This window comes from Macrotis lagotis, chromosome X (genome assembly GCF_037893015.1).
Source record: "Macrotis lagotis isolate mMagLag1 chromosome X, bilby.v1.9.chrom.fasta, whole genome shotgun sequence".
Lineage (NCBI taxonomy): Eukaryota > Metazoa > Chordata > Mammalia > Peramelemorphia > Peramelidae > Macrotis > Macrotis lagotis.
In genome coordinates, this window is record NC_133666.1 from 326,092,412 (window position 1) to 326,106,770 (window position 14,359).

At 33.4% G+C, this 14,359-nt stretch overlaps 1 protein-coding gene across 5 annotated transcripts in view; it reads right to left on the reverse strand.

Moving 5' to 3' along the window:
* Window positions 1–14,359, reverse strand: part of KIAA1328 (KIAA1328 ortholog) — a 554,082-nt gene that overhangs the window by 404,817 nt on the left and 134,906 nt on the right. The gene's annotated exons all lie outside the window — the stretch shown is intronic.

The following is a 14,359-nucleotide window of genomic DNA, read 5'->3' on the forward strand; positions in this document are numbered from 1 at the left end:
CAAAGAAAAATAAAATTTAAAAAGTGAAAATAGTATGCTCTGGTCTGCAATCAGACTCCACAGTTTTTCCTCTGGATATGGATGACATTTTGCACCACAACTCTTTCAGAATAGTCTCTGATCACTGAACTGCTGGGAAGAGTTAAGTCCTTCATAGTTGGTCATCACACAATATTTCTGTTAATGTGTTCATTCTTATCACTCAGCCTGAGTGAAGGAATAATATCAATAATATCAAATGGAAAAATTAGTATTCCATCACATTCATTCACCATAGTACTCCATAGAGCACCAATAATCCTCAGTCACATTCAAACACCATAATTTGTTCACTCATGTCCCAAACGATGGGCATCCCCTCATTTTACAATTCTTTGTCACTACAAAAAGTACTATAAACATTTTTGTTCATGGGAGTCTTTTCCTCTTTTTTATGTTTTCTTTAGGATAAAAAACTAGTAGTAGTAGTAGTATTGCTGGAACAAAGAGTATGCAGTTTTATTGCCCTTTAGGTATAGTTCCAAATTGCTCCCCAGAATGATTGGATCAGTTTACAACTCCATTAATAATGCCTTACTGTCCGAGTTTTTCCATGTTCTCTCCAACAGTGATGATTTATTTTTGTCATTTTAGTCAATATGTTAGGTATGAGGTGGTACCTAGAGTAGTTTTAATTTGTATTTCTCTAATCAATAATAATTTAGAGCATTTATTCATAGATAGCTTTAATTTCTTCAATTAAAAACTGCCTATTCATATCCTTTGACCATTTATCAATTGGGAATGACTTGCATTCTTAGATATTGGACTCAGTAATCTATATATTTTAGAGATGAGTCCTTTATCAGCTTTCTACATTTTTTCTAATCTTGTATGCATTGGTTTTGTGTAAAAACTTTTAAATTTAATGTAATCAAAATTATTCAAAATGTTCGTTCTACTGTTCTATATGTTCTATTTGTGCAAACTTTTTAATTTAATGTAATTGGAATTATCCAAAATTATGCAAAATTTTGTATTTTATAATGCTCTGATCCCTCTCTTTAAACTCTTTCCCTCTCCATAGATCTGACAGATAAACTATTCTTTGATACTCTAAATTGAGTTATGGTATCAACCTTTATATCTAAATCCTGTACTCATTTCAACTTTATCTTGGTATATAGTGTAACATATTGGTCTATGCCTAGTTTCTGCTATACTCAGGTTCATAAGGAGGATACTATGCAAACAAGGAAAAAGGAATATTTAAAGTGAATATCAACTGAAACTTCCTTTCAAAGGAATCATTTCAAGCAAGCAACATATATAACACACATGCATACATTTTAGTGTGGAAATACTTTCAAGTGAAGGAGAAAAGGATGGACTAGGGAAAGAGAAGAGTGGAAAAAATGAGAAGAGAGTAAAGAAGAGTGGAGAAAATAAATTCAGGGAAGGTTTAATCACAAGCATAACAAACACTGACTTGAAGGGATGAATTTATATGTGCAGCAGGGGGGAAGTAAAGGATACAGTTTAGAAAACCTAATCCATCTATGTGTTATGAGAAATATATTTGAAATAAAGGCATGCAATGACTTTTTTTAGATGGGAGGTTTGAAACATAATTGTTCAGATACATTTTTTTAAAGTAAGCATTGAAGTCATAATCTTAGCTAAGGAAACAATAGTAAAAACAAACTTGATTAAAAATGATAAAGTGGAAAGCTGCATAATGTAGAACCATAAACAACATCAATATTTAATAAATATGTACCAAAAGGCATAGAATCTAAATACTTAAAATCAAAACAATTTATATTTGAGAGAAACAGCAAAACCATAGTAGTTAGAGACCTCAATGTATTCTTTTAAGTCATAGGGCAGTCTAATGTACAAGCGCACACACACACACACACACACACACACACACACACACACACACATACACACACAAACACAAACACAAACACACATCGAGAGACATTAACTAAATAGAACTGTAGAAAAGTAATATATGAAAGATCTCTTGTATTTATTTGAAGGGGAAAAGACAAACATACATTTTTTTCAGCATTATATGGCACACACAAAAAAATTTAATATGACTCTAAAAGTCTCACAAAGAGAGAGAAAAGACAGCATTAGTAAACATATTCCTAACTGATTAATCAATAAAAGCTTTTGGAAGAAAAGATATAAACTTATTTGAAAACTAAATAGCTTAATTCTAACTAAAAGATTAAAGAACAAATCATAAAAAATAGAGAATTTTATCAAACAAAAACATGACAATTTTGACAATACATGAAAAATTATGGGATATAGACAAAGAAGTCCTTAAGGAAAAATATAAATCTACAGGAATTTCATGAACAAAATAAGAAAAGATCAATGAATTTTGCATACAAATTTTTTTTTAAAAAGCAATTCTGAGTGCCCACTTCACATCTGAGTTTTGCAAACAGGAACTTTTTTTAAAAGATGCAAGTTTTTAAATCATCTGGAGAAATATTGTTGATGGAGCTATGAATTAATTAAAATTTAAACACTTTGATACAGAAATATCCCAAATTTGATACTGGTCTAACCCTAAAAGATTTTTTTTAAGTCCCATATGTACAAAAATACTTACAGTATAAAAACTGAAAACTTAAGAAATGCCCATTTAATGGAAGATAGAAAAGTTATAGCAATATGATCATAATGAAATGTTATTTTATCACAGGAAATGAAAAGCATATGGTTTAACAGAAAGCTTGGAAGACCTACATGAACTGAAGCAAACTAAGCATAATCAGGACAATACTTTATACAATATCATAAAGAAAAAATAACTATAAGACTTAAGAACTCTACTAAATTTAAAAACAAAGCAAGATTCCAGAGAGCTGAAGATGAAACATGGTACTTACTTCCTATTAGATAGGTGCAGAATTTAATAAAGGAGGAGATAAATGCTTTTGGTTGTGGTCAATATCAGAATTTGCTTTGTTTATTAATCTTTGTAATAAGGAGATTCTTTTTTCCTTTTCTCTTCCCTCCTCTCTTTTTTTTGGTTCAACTAGGGAGAAGGAAGGAAGTTTAGAGGAAGAGAACATTAGTGTTTATTAATTGAAATGAATTGTTTTGGGGGTTTTTTTTAGGTTTTTGCAAGGTAAAGGGGGTTAAGTGGCTTGCCCAAGGCCACACAGCTAGGTAATTATTAAGTGTCTGAGACCAGATTTGAACCCAGGTACTCCTGACTCCAAGGCCAGTGCTTTATCCACTACACCACCTAGCCGCCCCCCAAATTAATTGTTTTTTAAAGAGGAAGTCATGTCAACCTAACCTCAATCCCTTTTGAGATTACTAGAATGAAAGATACAAAAATGCTATTAATATACTTTAGCAATATCTAAGGGAGGATATGTATTATAGTGAAAAGAGCCATGTCTCCAAAATCAGAGGACCTAGGTTGAAATCTCCCCCTGACACTACCTGTCTAACCTAGAACAAATAATGCAATCTCAGTTTTCTCATCTCTAAAATGAAAAAATTCAATTAGATTGACCTCTGTGTTTATTTTCAGCTGTAATTCTATGAAATTATAATTTAGAGCTGAGAAAACAGCTGACAAAGTCTCTTGTAGACTTATCTTTGTGGACAAGATAGGGACATTTAGACTAAATAATAGTATAATCAGGTAATCTGGGGCAGGAAGAAGGGTTAAACCTCAAAAGTCATCATTAATGAATATAGAAGAATGAATATAGAAGCATCACAGGATCTTTGGTCTTTGGCTATTTAACACTTTTATCAATGACTTGGTTAAAGGCACAGATTAAATTTGCAGATGATATAAAGCTAGGAAGAATAATTACTATTTAGAAAGCAAAAAAAAGGAAGAGAAAATTACAAAGGCTAGACTATCTGGGTCAAGATAAGAATAATTATAAATTCTTATGTTCAAGATCAAAAATAGAAACTTTACAAATTTGAGAGGGAAGAACTATTAGCTAGATAGAAGCTCATCTGAAAAAGAAATAGGAGTTTCCATGAATTGCAACATATATACATATGTACATATAAAATATAATTATATATTATATTATCTAAATATATAATTAAGTATAAAATATATAAATATGATTATATAATATAATATATAATGTGAAATAATTATATTACATATATTATAAATAATAATAATAATGATGATGATGATGTTTGTCCTTCATTTTTTTTTCCAACACCACCAGCTCTGTCTCAGGTAGATCACATTCTTTATGATAAGTCCATCACAAAAGCTACTTCCATATTTTTCCACCATTGCTGTTGCTGATCACAACTCCCTCCATTCATGCTTCCCCACTACTATATACTATATTTTCTCTCTATCCCTCTTCTAAAATGTGCTGTAAGGAAGCTGAGTGGCCCAGCAGACTGATCACCAGCCCTGGAGCCAAGAGGCCCACATACCACCCCTAAAACGCAGCAACCACCCGGCCCCATGGCCCCAGACAGGCCACCCAATCCCAGTCCATTGCAACAAGTAAAAAAGAAAATGTGTTATATCTGACCACTCTCACCCACGATCCATCCTCTCCTCCATCACTCACATCCCCCCACCCTTCCCCCATCCCCCTTCTCTCCTTCTCACTCTAGATGTTTATACCCAATTGAGTATATATGCTGTTACCTCTCTGAGCCACCTCTAATGAGAGCAAAGGTTTCCTCGTTCCCCCTCACCTTTCCTCTTTCCATATCATTGCAATAAAAATAAATCTTATTGTATGAAATATCATAGCCTATTCCACCTCTCCTTTCTCTTACTGCCAGTACATATCCCTTTTGACCATTGACTCCATTTTTACAATACATTATATCTTCAAATTCAGCTCTCTCTTGTGCTTCATATATAAAAGCTCCTTCTACCTGCTCTATCAAATGAGAAGTTTCATATGAGTATCATCAGCATCATTTTTCTATACAGGAATACATGCAGTTCATCATCATTAAGTCCCTCATATTTTACCCTTCCCCTCCGCTCTCTATGCTTCACCTGAGTCCTGTGTTTGAAGGTCAAACTTTCTGTTCAGTTCTGGTTGTTTCAACCGGAACAACTGAAATTCCCCTGGTTCATTGAAAGTCCATCTTTTCCCCTGGAATGGGATGTTCAATTTTGCTGTGTAGTTGATTCTCAGTTGCATTCCAAGCTCTTTTGTCTTCCAGAATATTATATTCCAAGCCCTATGAGCCTTTAATGTAGTTGCTGTTAAGTCCTGTGTGATCCTGATTGCAGCTCCATGATATCTGAATTGTGTCCTTCTGGCTGCTTGTAATATTTTTCTCTTTGACTTGGGAGTTCTGGAACTTGGCTATAATATTCCTGGGGGTTGGGGTTTTTTTTTTTGGATCTCTTTCCAGGGGAGATTGGTGGATTGTCTCAATTTCTATTTTGCCCTCTGCTTCTAGAATCTCAGGGCAATTTTTGTTTAGGATTTCTTTAAAAATGAGGTCAAGCCTCTTTTCCTTACCATGGCTTTCAGGTATTCCAATAATTTTAAATTATCTTTCCTGAATCTGTTTTCCAGATCAGTTGTTTTTTAATGAGATGTTTCACATTTTCTTCTAAATTTTCATTCTTTTGGTGTTGAAGTATTATGTCTTGACTTCTCATAAAGTCATCACCTTCCTTTAGCTCCATTCTACATCTGAAGGATTTGTTTTCCTCAGAGAGCTTTCTTATCTCTTTTTCCATCTGGCCAATTCTGCTTTTTAAAGCATTCTTCTCCTCAATAACTTTTTGAACTGTTTTATCCATTTGACCTATGCTGGTTTTTCCTGTATCTCTCTCATTTCTTTCCCCAATTTTTCTTCTATCTCCCTCACTTGATTTTCAAAATCTTTTTTTGAGTTCTATCATAGCCTGAGCCCAATTTCCATTTTTCTTGGAGTCTTTAGATGCAAGAACTTGTACTCATTTTCAGATTGAGTATTTTGATCCTTCTTGGGATCACAGACAATTTATTTCTCAATGCTGTTCCTCTTTTATCTGTTTACTCATTTCTCCAACCTATGTCTGATTTGGGGTGCTTCCTGAGCTTCTGACACACTCCCCACAAGGATATCAGTGTGTGAAGCTCCTGGTCTGTGAAAGTGAACAAGTGTACCCCTCTGCCACAGGGCTAAGGTGGGGGGCCCTGTTCTATGGGGGGCCTAGACTGTGATCAGGATCTGAATGTGGTCAGATCACCAGAGTCCTGTTCCAGTTATAGAAAACAGACCTCTGAAGCCTCTCTCTCTACTCCCCTACCTTTGGTGGGTTGAGCACTCAAGGCTCAGTTGCCTGGGGGCTCCTGCTTACTGGTTTCATACCTGCTTCCCTTTCCTGGATCTGGACTGCCACTACTGAGCTGACCTCTGACTGCCATAACTGCTGTGAGGTTCTGGGCTTTGTGTGCTTGCTCTGGCAGAGGTCCCTTTCACTGATCCTCCAATTTGTGCCCTGTGCTCCCTGGGATGTAGGTCAGGAAACTGCCCCCTGCTGCCATGAGCTGAGGCTCCCAGGCGCCCTGAAGCTACCTCCAGGAGGCTAAAGTTTCTTCACTCTGATGGGCCAGCCCTCTAACCCCATGAAGCAGAACATTTCCATGATTTTCTGGGTTACCTTGGTCTGGACAATTACCTCACTAGATCTTTCAGTGGGTTCTGTCTCTTGCAAATTTAGTTAGAGTTTAAATTTCAAGATTTTTGAAATATTATGGAGAGAACACCTCGGAGAGGCTCTTTTTCCTGTCCTCATCTTGGCTCTGTCCCTCAGAACTAGCTGTCCTTCATTCTTGAAGAAGATCACACCATCAGGGAGGTGATGCCATGAGATGCACTTGAATTGGATCTAAGTGAGAGAATGTTGGGCTAAGTCACCAGTCTCACATTCTCTTCCAGAGCCATCTGGGTCCAGTAGCCAGATATAAATCTGGACAACTGGAGATAGCCCTGAATGCAAGACAATTAAGGTTAAGTGACTTGCCCAAGGTCACACACCTAGTAAATGTCAAGTGCCAAAGTGGGATTTGAACTCCCATCCTTTTGATTCCAAGGCCAGTGCTCTCTCTATTCACTGCACCACCTAGCTGCCCTATATGATAGAATATAACACTAAGTAAAATACTACTATTAATAATTACATTAGGGGTAAATTTCCACTATAAAATAACTCCTCAAAAATTTATAGCACTCTTATAAAGTAATAAAACACACATTCATAAAGTAATAACAGAAAGGAAAAACTCGTTCCAAATAACCACAAAATATTTAAAATATCAGGGGCACAACTTCCCAAAATCCACAAAAGACACACACATTCAATTACAAAGCAATACTTAGAGAAATAAAGAATACTGTAAAAGAGTTAGAGGAATCACCAATATTCCTGTCTAGGGCATGCCAAGAGAAGAAAATGACAACACAGGAAATTAATTTACAGTATTTCAGCCAAAATCAATGAAATTACTGAGGAGACACTTTATAGAACTTGATAATAACAAATTTATTTGGAAAAATAAAAGATCTAAGATATCAGGGGAAATGATAAAAAGGAAGAATGAAGGGGAAACAGCACTTCCAGACCTCAAACTATATTATAAAGCATCAATCATCCAACAGCCTAGTATTGTTTAAAGAATACAGAGAAAGAACAATGAAACAAATTAATTAACAGTCAGAAAAAAAACAGATCTCAATATATCAGTGGCTGATAAAGTAGAAAACATGATCCCTATTTGATAAAAATGACTGAAAAACTGGAAAATGTTCTATCAGAAATTAGATTTACTACTTTTATCTACTACATATTATAACACAGTCTAAACGGATTTGTGATTATATTATTATTTCACAACATTATAATTGGAGAATTGTTAAATAAATAGTTAAATGGTACATGAATATAATGAAATACTACTATGCTAAGAAATGATGTGTATAATGAATACAGGGAAGCATGGAAAGACTGACATGAACTAAAATTGAGTAAAATAACAGTCAATAACTACAATAATATAAACCAAAAGAATAACATACTAAAAATTTAAAAGTAAATGTAACAAAATTAGAAAGATTATAGGGAGATTAAAATGAAGAGGACTGAGGAAAAATCTCCCAAACCACTCCTTTGTGGAGGTGGGAGGTTCACAGGTGCTGTCTTTTTCCCCCTTTCTAAAAAATAATTTTCATCAATGTATAACACAGAAACAATGTAAAAATTATTAGACTGCCTTCTGTGAGGGGGAAGGGGGAGGGAAGGAAGGGTGGGGAAAAATGTGTAAAATTCAAAAGCTTACCAAAAATTATGGATAGAAACTACTATTGTATATAATTGAAAAACAAATATAATATTTATATAATTAAAAGAAGAAATACAATACATACAACATAGTTAATATTCCATTATATTTGGAATTTTCTAGCAATTCCATAAAATTATATGCCTTTATCAAAAGAGCTTGTGGGGGCAGCTAGGTGGCGCAGTGGATAAAGCACTGGTCCTGGAGTCAGGAGTACCTGGTTCAAATCGGGTCTCAGACACTTAATAATTACCTAGCTGTGTGGCCTTGGGCAAACCACTTAACCCCATCTGCCTTGCAAAAACCTTAAAAAAAAAAGAGCTTGTGGCAACACAACTAGACTTGTGCAGATATTTGCAACCTTCTAAAAAATGTTGGTCCTATCAGCATTACTCTAAATTTAAAGAACTTCATAAAAAAAATTAATTTAGAGTCTAAGACGAGTACTTCATCTCATCTTTGCTCTTGTATTTGGTTTCTCCTAGCAGTGAACCTCATTTTACACAGGAACACATGCAGCAGTACTTTGGCACAAAGGGAGTAAATGGAGAGCTGCCTTGACTTTGCCTTCCTTTTGGCTCAAGAAGGCTAACAAACTAAAAATGTTACTGTAAGAAAAGGGCAAGAGTACTGTGTTCAAGAGTCAATAAATTGTGAAAGGTAAAATAATGTGATCCAAATGGGAAGCATGAAGAAAAGTCTATGAGATTCATTAAAACAATATGTATAAAAATTGTGTAAGATTAAGTCAAGAAACAGGTGAGATGTTTCCTTTAAGGAACAATTATATTTATTATTCAAATAAAGCTCTGTACTGTATTCATTGAATAATTTATCTTCAAGAGGAGACAGTTAACATACTGGTTTATGTTAGCTACCAAATCTAGGCCAATATGTTAACTATCTTGTATTGAAGACAAATTAGACAAAGCAAATACAAAAATCCTTCAATGAACATTTTGGCAATTCAGTTCACATCTCAGTTGCAAAGACTCAAAGAGACATAATTCCTTCATCAATACTTCTTAAAATCTTGTTTCCTGAAAATCTCATTTCAAGTACCAAATTCTTAATATTCTGCCTCCCAAAATTAGAGTTTTTATTTTGTATATATTCTATTTAATCTACATAATGTCTACATAGATTAAATGCAAGATCTTTGAGGAAGAGATAGTATCATTTTTGTCTTTGTATGCCTAGGCTTAGCCTAATGCCTAGCACATAGAGGGTCTTTGGTTCTTACAGACAAAAATAATCCATCGGAACACCTGGGGTGCTTGCTCTAAATTTATGTATATCATGTTTCCTTTGATCAGTTTTAATTCTGCCGTGCAAGGTGGCAGTGTCTTGCCAGTGTCTTCCATGCAGTATAATCAATTATAAAGTTCTTCAGAGAAACCTTCAGGGTGCCCTGATATAGCTTCTTCTGACCCACTTATTTTTTTTTTTAATGGGGAATTCATACCAGTAGGTCTTTAAAAAGCTCGAGTAAGAAATTGTTGTTTGTTAACCGATTCATAACAGAACTGTCCACTTCTCCCTCGTAAAGCTCTATGTCCTTCATTCAGACTTAATACCATTTGAATGGCAGAAAAGGAAACAACCTTTTACAGGATAGGTGTAAAATATGACATAATTGAGAACAAGTTCCTGAAGAAAGGTACAAATCTTTGGGTAAAAAAAAAAAAAAAGAAAAACCCCACCAGAACTGATATAGAGAAGTTTATTAAACCCAAAGCTAATAGTCTCAATACATGACATAAATGTTCACAGATATAACCTGAGAATTCCCTAAAGCATGTTCTTTAAGTTCATCATAACAAAAAGATCCTCAGAAAACTCCTTAGATGTGGTTCAAGCCAAATCAGCCTCATTCTATGACCCCTAACAAAGAAGGTATTTGACTCCAGGGCCTGTGCTCTATCCACTGTGCCACTAGCTGCTCCCTCAAGCATTCTTTAAAAGGAATTCCTTTAACAATTCTAAAAGTCTTGTGATGGAAAAAGCCATCCAGAGGGAAAAAAATGATGCAGACCACACCATATTATTTTCAATTTTTAAAAATGATTTTATGTTTTTTTCTCATTTTTTTCCTTTTTGTTCTGCTTCTTCTTTCACAATATGACTAATATGGAAATGAGTTAAACATGATTGTAGATATAAAATCTACATCAGATTATCCACTGTCATGGAGAGGGGAGAGAGAGAGAGAGAGAGAGAGAGAGAAATGAAGGGAGACAGAAACATGTGGAACTCAAAATCTTACCAAAAAATCTATAAAAAAAATCTTTAAAACTATCTTTAAATGTAATTAAGAAGAAATTTAATTAAATTTTAAACAAGGAATTTCTTTAAAAGCAAGGAAAATACTAAAAGAAAATAAAGTAAATTATGCATTTCTTTATTTAATATGCTCTTATAAAACAACTACTATAATTATTAAACTATTCAAAGATAGATATCTTAGATACCATCCTACATGAATGTACAGTCTGGTAGATGATACCATACATCTTCATGAAGAAAGAAAAAATTAGAAAAAAATTACTGGGTAAATATAGTATGCTACAGATTTTGCACATGAGTGAAAAAAGAATTCAGACTAAAGATAAGGACAAAATACAAGGGATTAATCAATGAAAAGTTATTGGAGAAAGATTCTTGGGATGGTCTGAAAAAACTATATATTGGTAAAAAAGAAAAAAAAGGTCCTGGGGAGAAATGAAGGCAGAGTATAAATGTGTTAAGATGGAAAGAAAGTATCCAGAAAAGGAAAAACAAATCAGCAAAGAGCCTCAAGTATACAACATATAAAGATCTACTGAAACAACCACAGGTTAGACCCGGAATAATGGAGACTTAGGAGGATGTGATGGCTCTATTCAAATATTTGAAAAGTTGTAAACAGAGATAAGATTTCTTCTATTGAACTCCAAGGGACAGAAATAAGAACAATGATTGGAAACTGCAAAGAGGCAACTTTGGGGTTGATATTAGGAAAAACTTCTTTATAGTTAAGAGTCATCCATGGACAGCTAGGTGGCACTCCTGAAGTCAGGAGGATCTGAGTTCAAATGTGGTCTCAGGAGCAATGATTGCCTAGCTGTGTGACCCTGGACGACTCATTTAACCCCACTGCCTTAAATTTTTTAAAAAAGTCATCCAAAAGCTTGGTGGAGTTTCCTGGGACACAGACTGCTTATTGGAGGCCATCATATAAAGGGTGTGCTTTGTAGAGGAGATCCTTCTTTCCTGCATGAAACTTATAGTGACTAAAAGAGTTAGCAAGAACTCAAGTTCATGTATATTTGCTTGTATATTTGGGTTCCTGTACAATACTGAAAAAAATGTTTATTTTCAAGTGTAGATACTTGAAAAGATACATCCTTGCATTCAAATGAAAAATGAATACCTTGTTAAAGTACCAAATAATAAATATGCCTTCAAAATGGTAAATTATCACTTGTACATTAATCTTTTCAAAGTTACCAATAAAATAAATTATAATTGATTATAAAGGACAAGATATATAATATTTACTCTAGTCAATACTGTATGTTTTTAAAAAATTTATTTAAGACAATGGGGTTAAGTGACTTGCCCAAGGACACACAGGTGGGTATTAAGTGTCTGATGCTGGATTTGAACTCAGGTCCCCCTAACTCCAGGGCTGGTGCTTTATTTACTGAACCACCTAGCTATCCTAATCAACATAACATTTAAGAATTATATTTGAATAAAAATTTGTTTCTTCAACCAACCACAATTTTAATTTACAGTTATAATGTTTCTACAAAGAATTAATTTCAATACTTCAGTATGTTAGTGAAGTAAACATTGCAAAACGTTCATTCAAGATGAAGCAAGTAAAGATTCAGGAAAAGATATCTATACTCCAAAAAACAGCTAAGTATAGGTAGCTCATCACTACTAGCAAGCTAACTCGTTGATGAATTATATAAACATACAAATCCACAATACATAGAAAAAATATCAAATGGCTATAAGACTTATTCCTTTCTATCTTTGCAGTGATAGTTGTAGTTGATAAGGGAGCAGAAGGTACTAAGAATCACACAATTTTGAACTATCAATAAACACAAAATTAGTTAATGCTCTAAAAGGTGACATATTTGGCCTTGACCTCGTCACAAAAAATAAAAATGAAAACAAAAAGTTAAATATAATGGATAAGTTCTCCTTGAAAAAACAAATAAGGAAGTTGATTTTATTTAATATTAATATTAACAAGAAAATATAATTTATATAACTGATTTGTCATCTTGTATTACAACGATCATAATAAATGTCTGCAGAAGGATGATCATGAAAATAATTGTGGCTTCCAATGCTCCAACATCTGTCACAGAGGAGAACAAAGTAGAAAAATTGTAGGAAGAAATTGGTAAGACCCTCTAAATTAAATCAACACCTATTTTAAAATTTGGTGAATTCAATGCAAAATTGAGTATGTATGTTGGAAAATATGGCTCAGGAACCAGAAATAAAAGATGACAACAGCAAATGACAACAACATTTCAAAAAACTTTGAAATTCAGCGACTATCTATGATTCCACAGGGTTGACAATAAAAAATAAAGTTGCAAAACGAGAAAGACATTTTTAGGAATGGCTAATGAAGGAATATATTTCATTGGTCTATGCATATTTATTACATGGATTTTATTTTTTTCAAAATGAATAAGAGGAATAGTGAATGTTTATTTAATTGGAAAAAAAATTCAAAAGTATAAAAATCAAATGAGAGATGTCAGTAGTTTATTTACATACTATAACACAGTCAAACATATATATATATATCACACTTTCTTCAAGAATAGAATTTCAATCAAATTTATAATATTACAAGTCATTCTCCAATTTTTTGTCACAGAATATGAAAAGGAAGTTTTCAAATGAAGAAATTAAAGCTCTGTATGATCAAATGAAAAAATGCTCCAAATCATTACTGATTAGAAAAATGCAATTAAAACAACTATAAGATGCCACCTCACACCTATCACATTGACTAAGATGACAAAAGGGGAAAATGATCAATATTGGAGAGGTTGTAAGAGGATTGGGACATTAATGCACTATTAGTAGAGTTGTGAACTGATCCAACCATTCTGGAAAGCAATTTGGAAATATGCCAAAACAGCGATAAAACTGAACATACTCAGCAATACCCAATACCAATACTAGGTGTGTGTGTGTGTGTGTGTGTGTGTATGTATATGTATATATATATATATATATATATATATATATATATATATATATATATATAAATTACAAATCAATAATGAGCTGTGAAATTCAATAGAGAGGAAAAAAGGTTAACTTGACTTTGGGAAATTTATATCAAGTTGTTAATGTTAGCTGCTGCTGCTGATGTTGACCTCAACCTACTAAATAAAGCAAAGGCTTAAAGCCTTTGTTTAGGAAGAAAAATAAAAGGCAATGAGTAACCCGTGAAAAATTAAAAGTCAACAGTTTTTCAGTGACTAATATGAGTACCAAGCACTTTCTCAAGAAACTGAGGAGATACTAAAGAAAAAAAAGTGATATTGTCCCCATCCTTAATGGAATTACAATTTGACAAGAGAAGAAAAATTCATATTATAAAGAACTTTAAAACAGAAAAAACAGCAAGTGTGTAAAATACTATGCCGCAATAAAATCTTTCTACATATATACTAGAGGAACAGAAAAGATGCCATGAATTAAATATTGTTAACATAAAAATATTTTAGTATAAAAGTATATAAGGTAGAAAGGGTCATGGACTAGAAGGGATAATTTTATATAAACCTAATAGTCACAAGTCAAGGGGCAATATTAGTACTGATTGACTGGGCAGATAAAACTACTTTTTTAACAACTATATAAATTTTAGATACTATGCATGAAGGACTAAAATCATTATACATATTTCTATAGAAGAAATATTAAATTCAACAAAATGATACAGATATAGTGAAAAGTAGCTATTCCACTGAAAATGGGGTGGGGCAGGATCCCTACTTTTTATTCTAGGTTTTTCC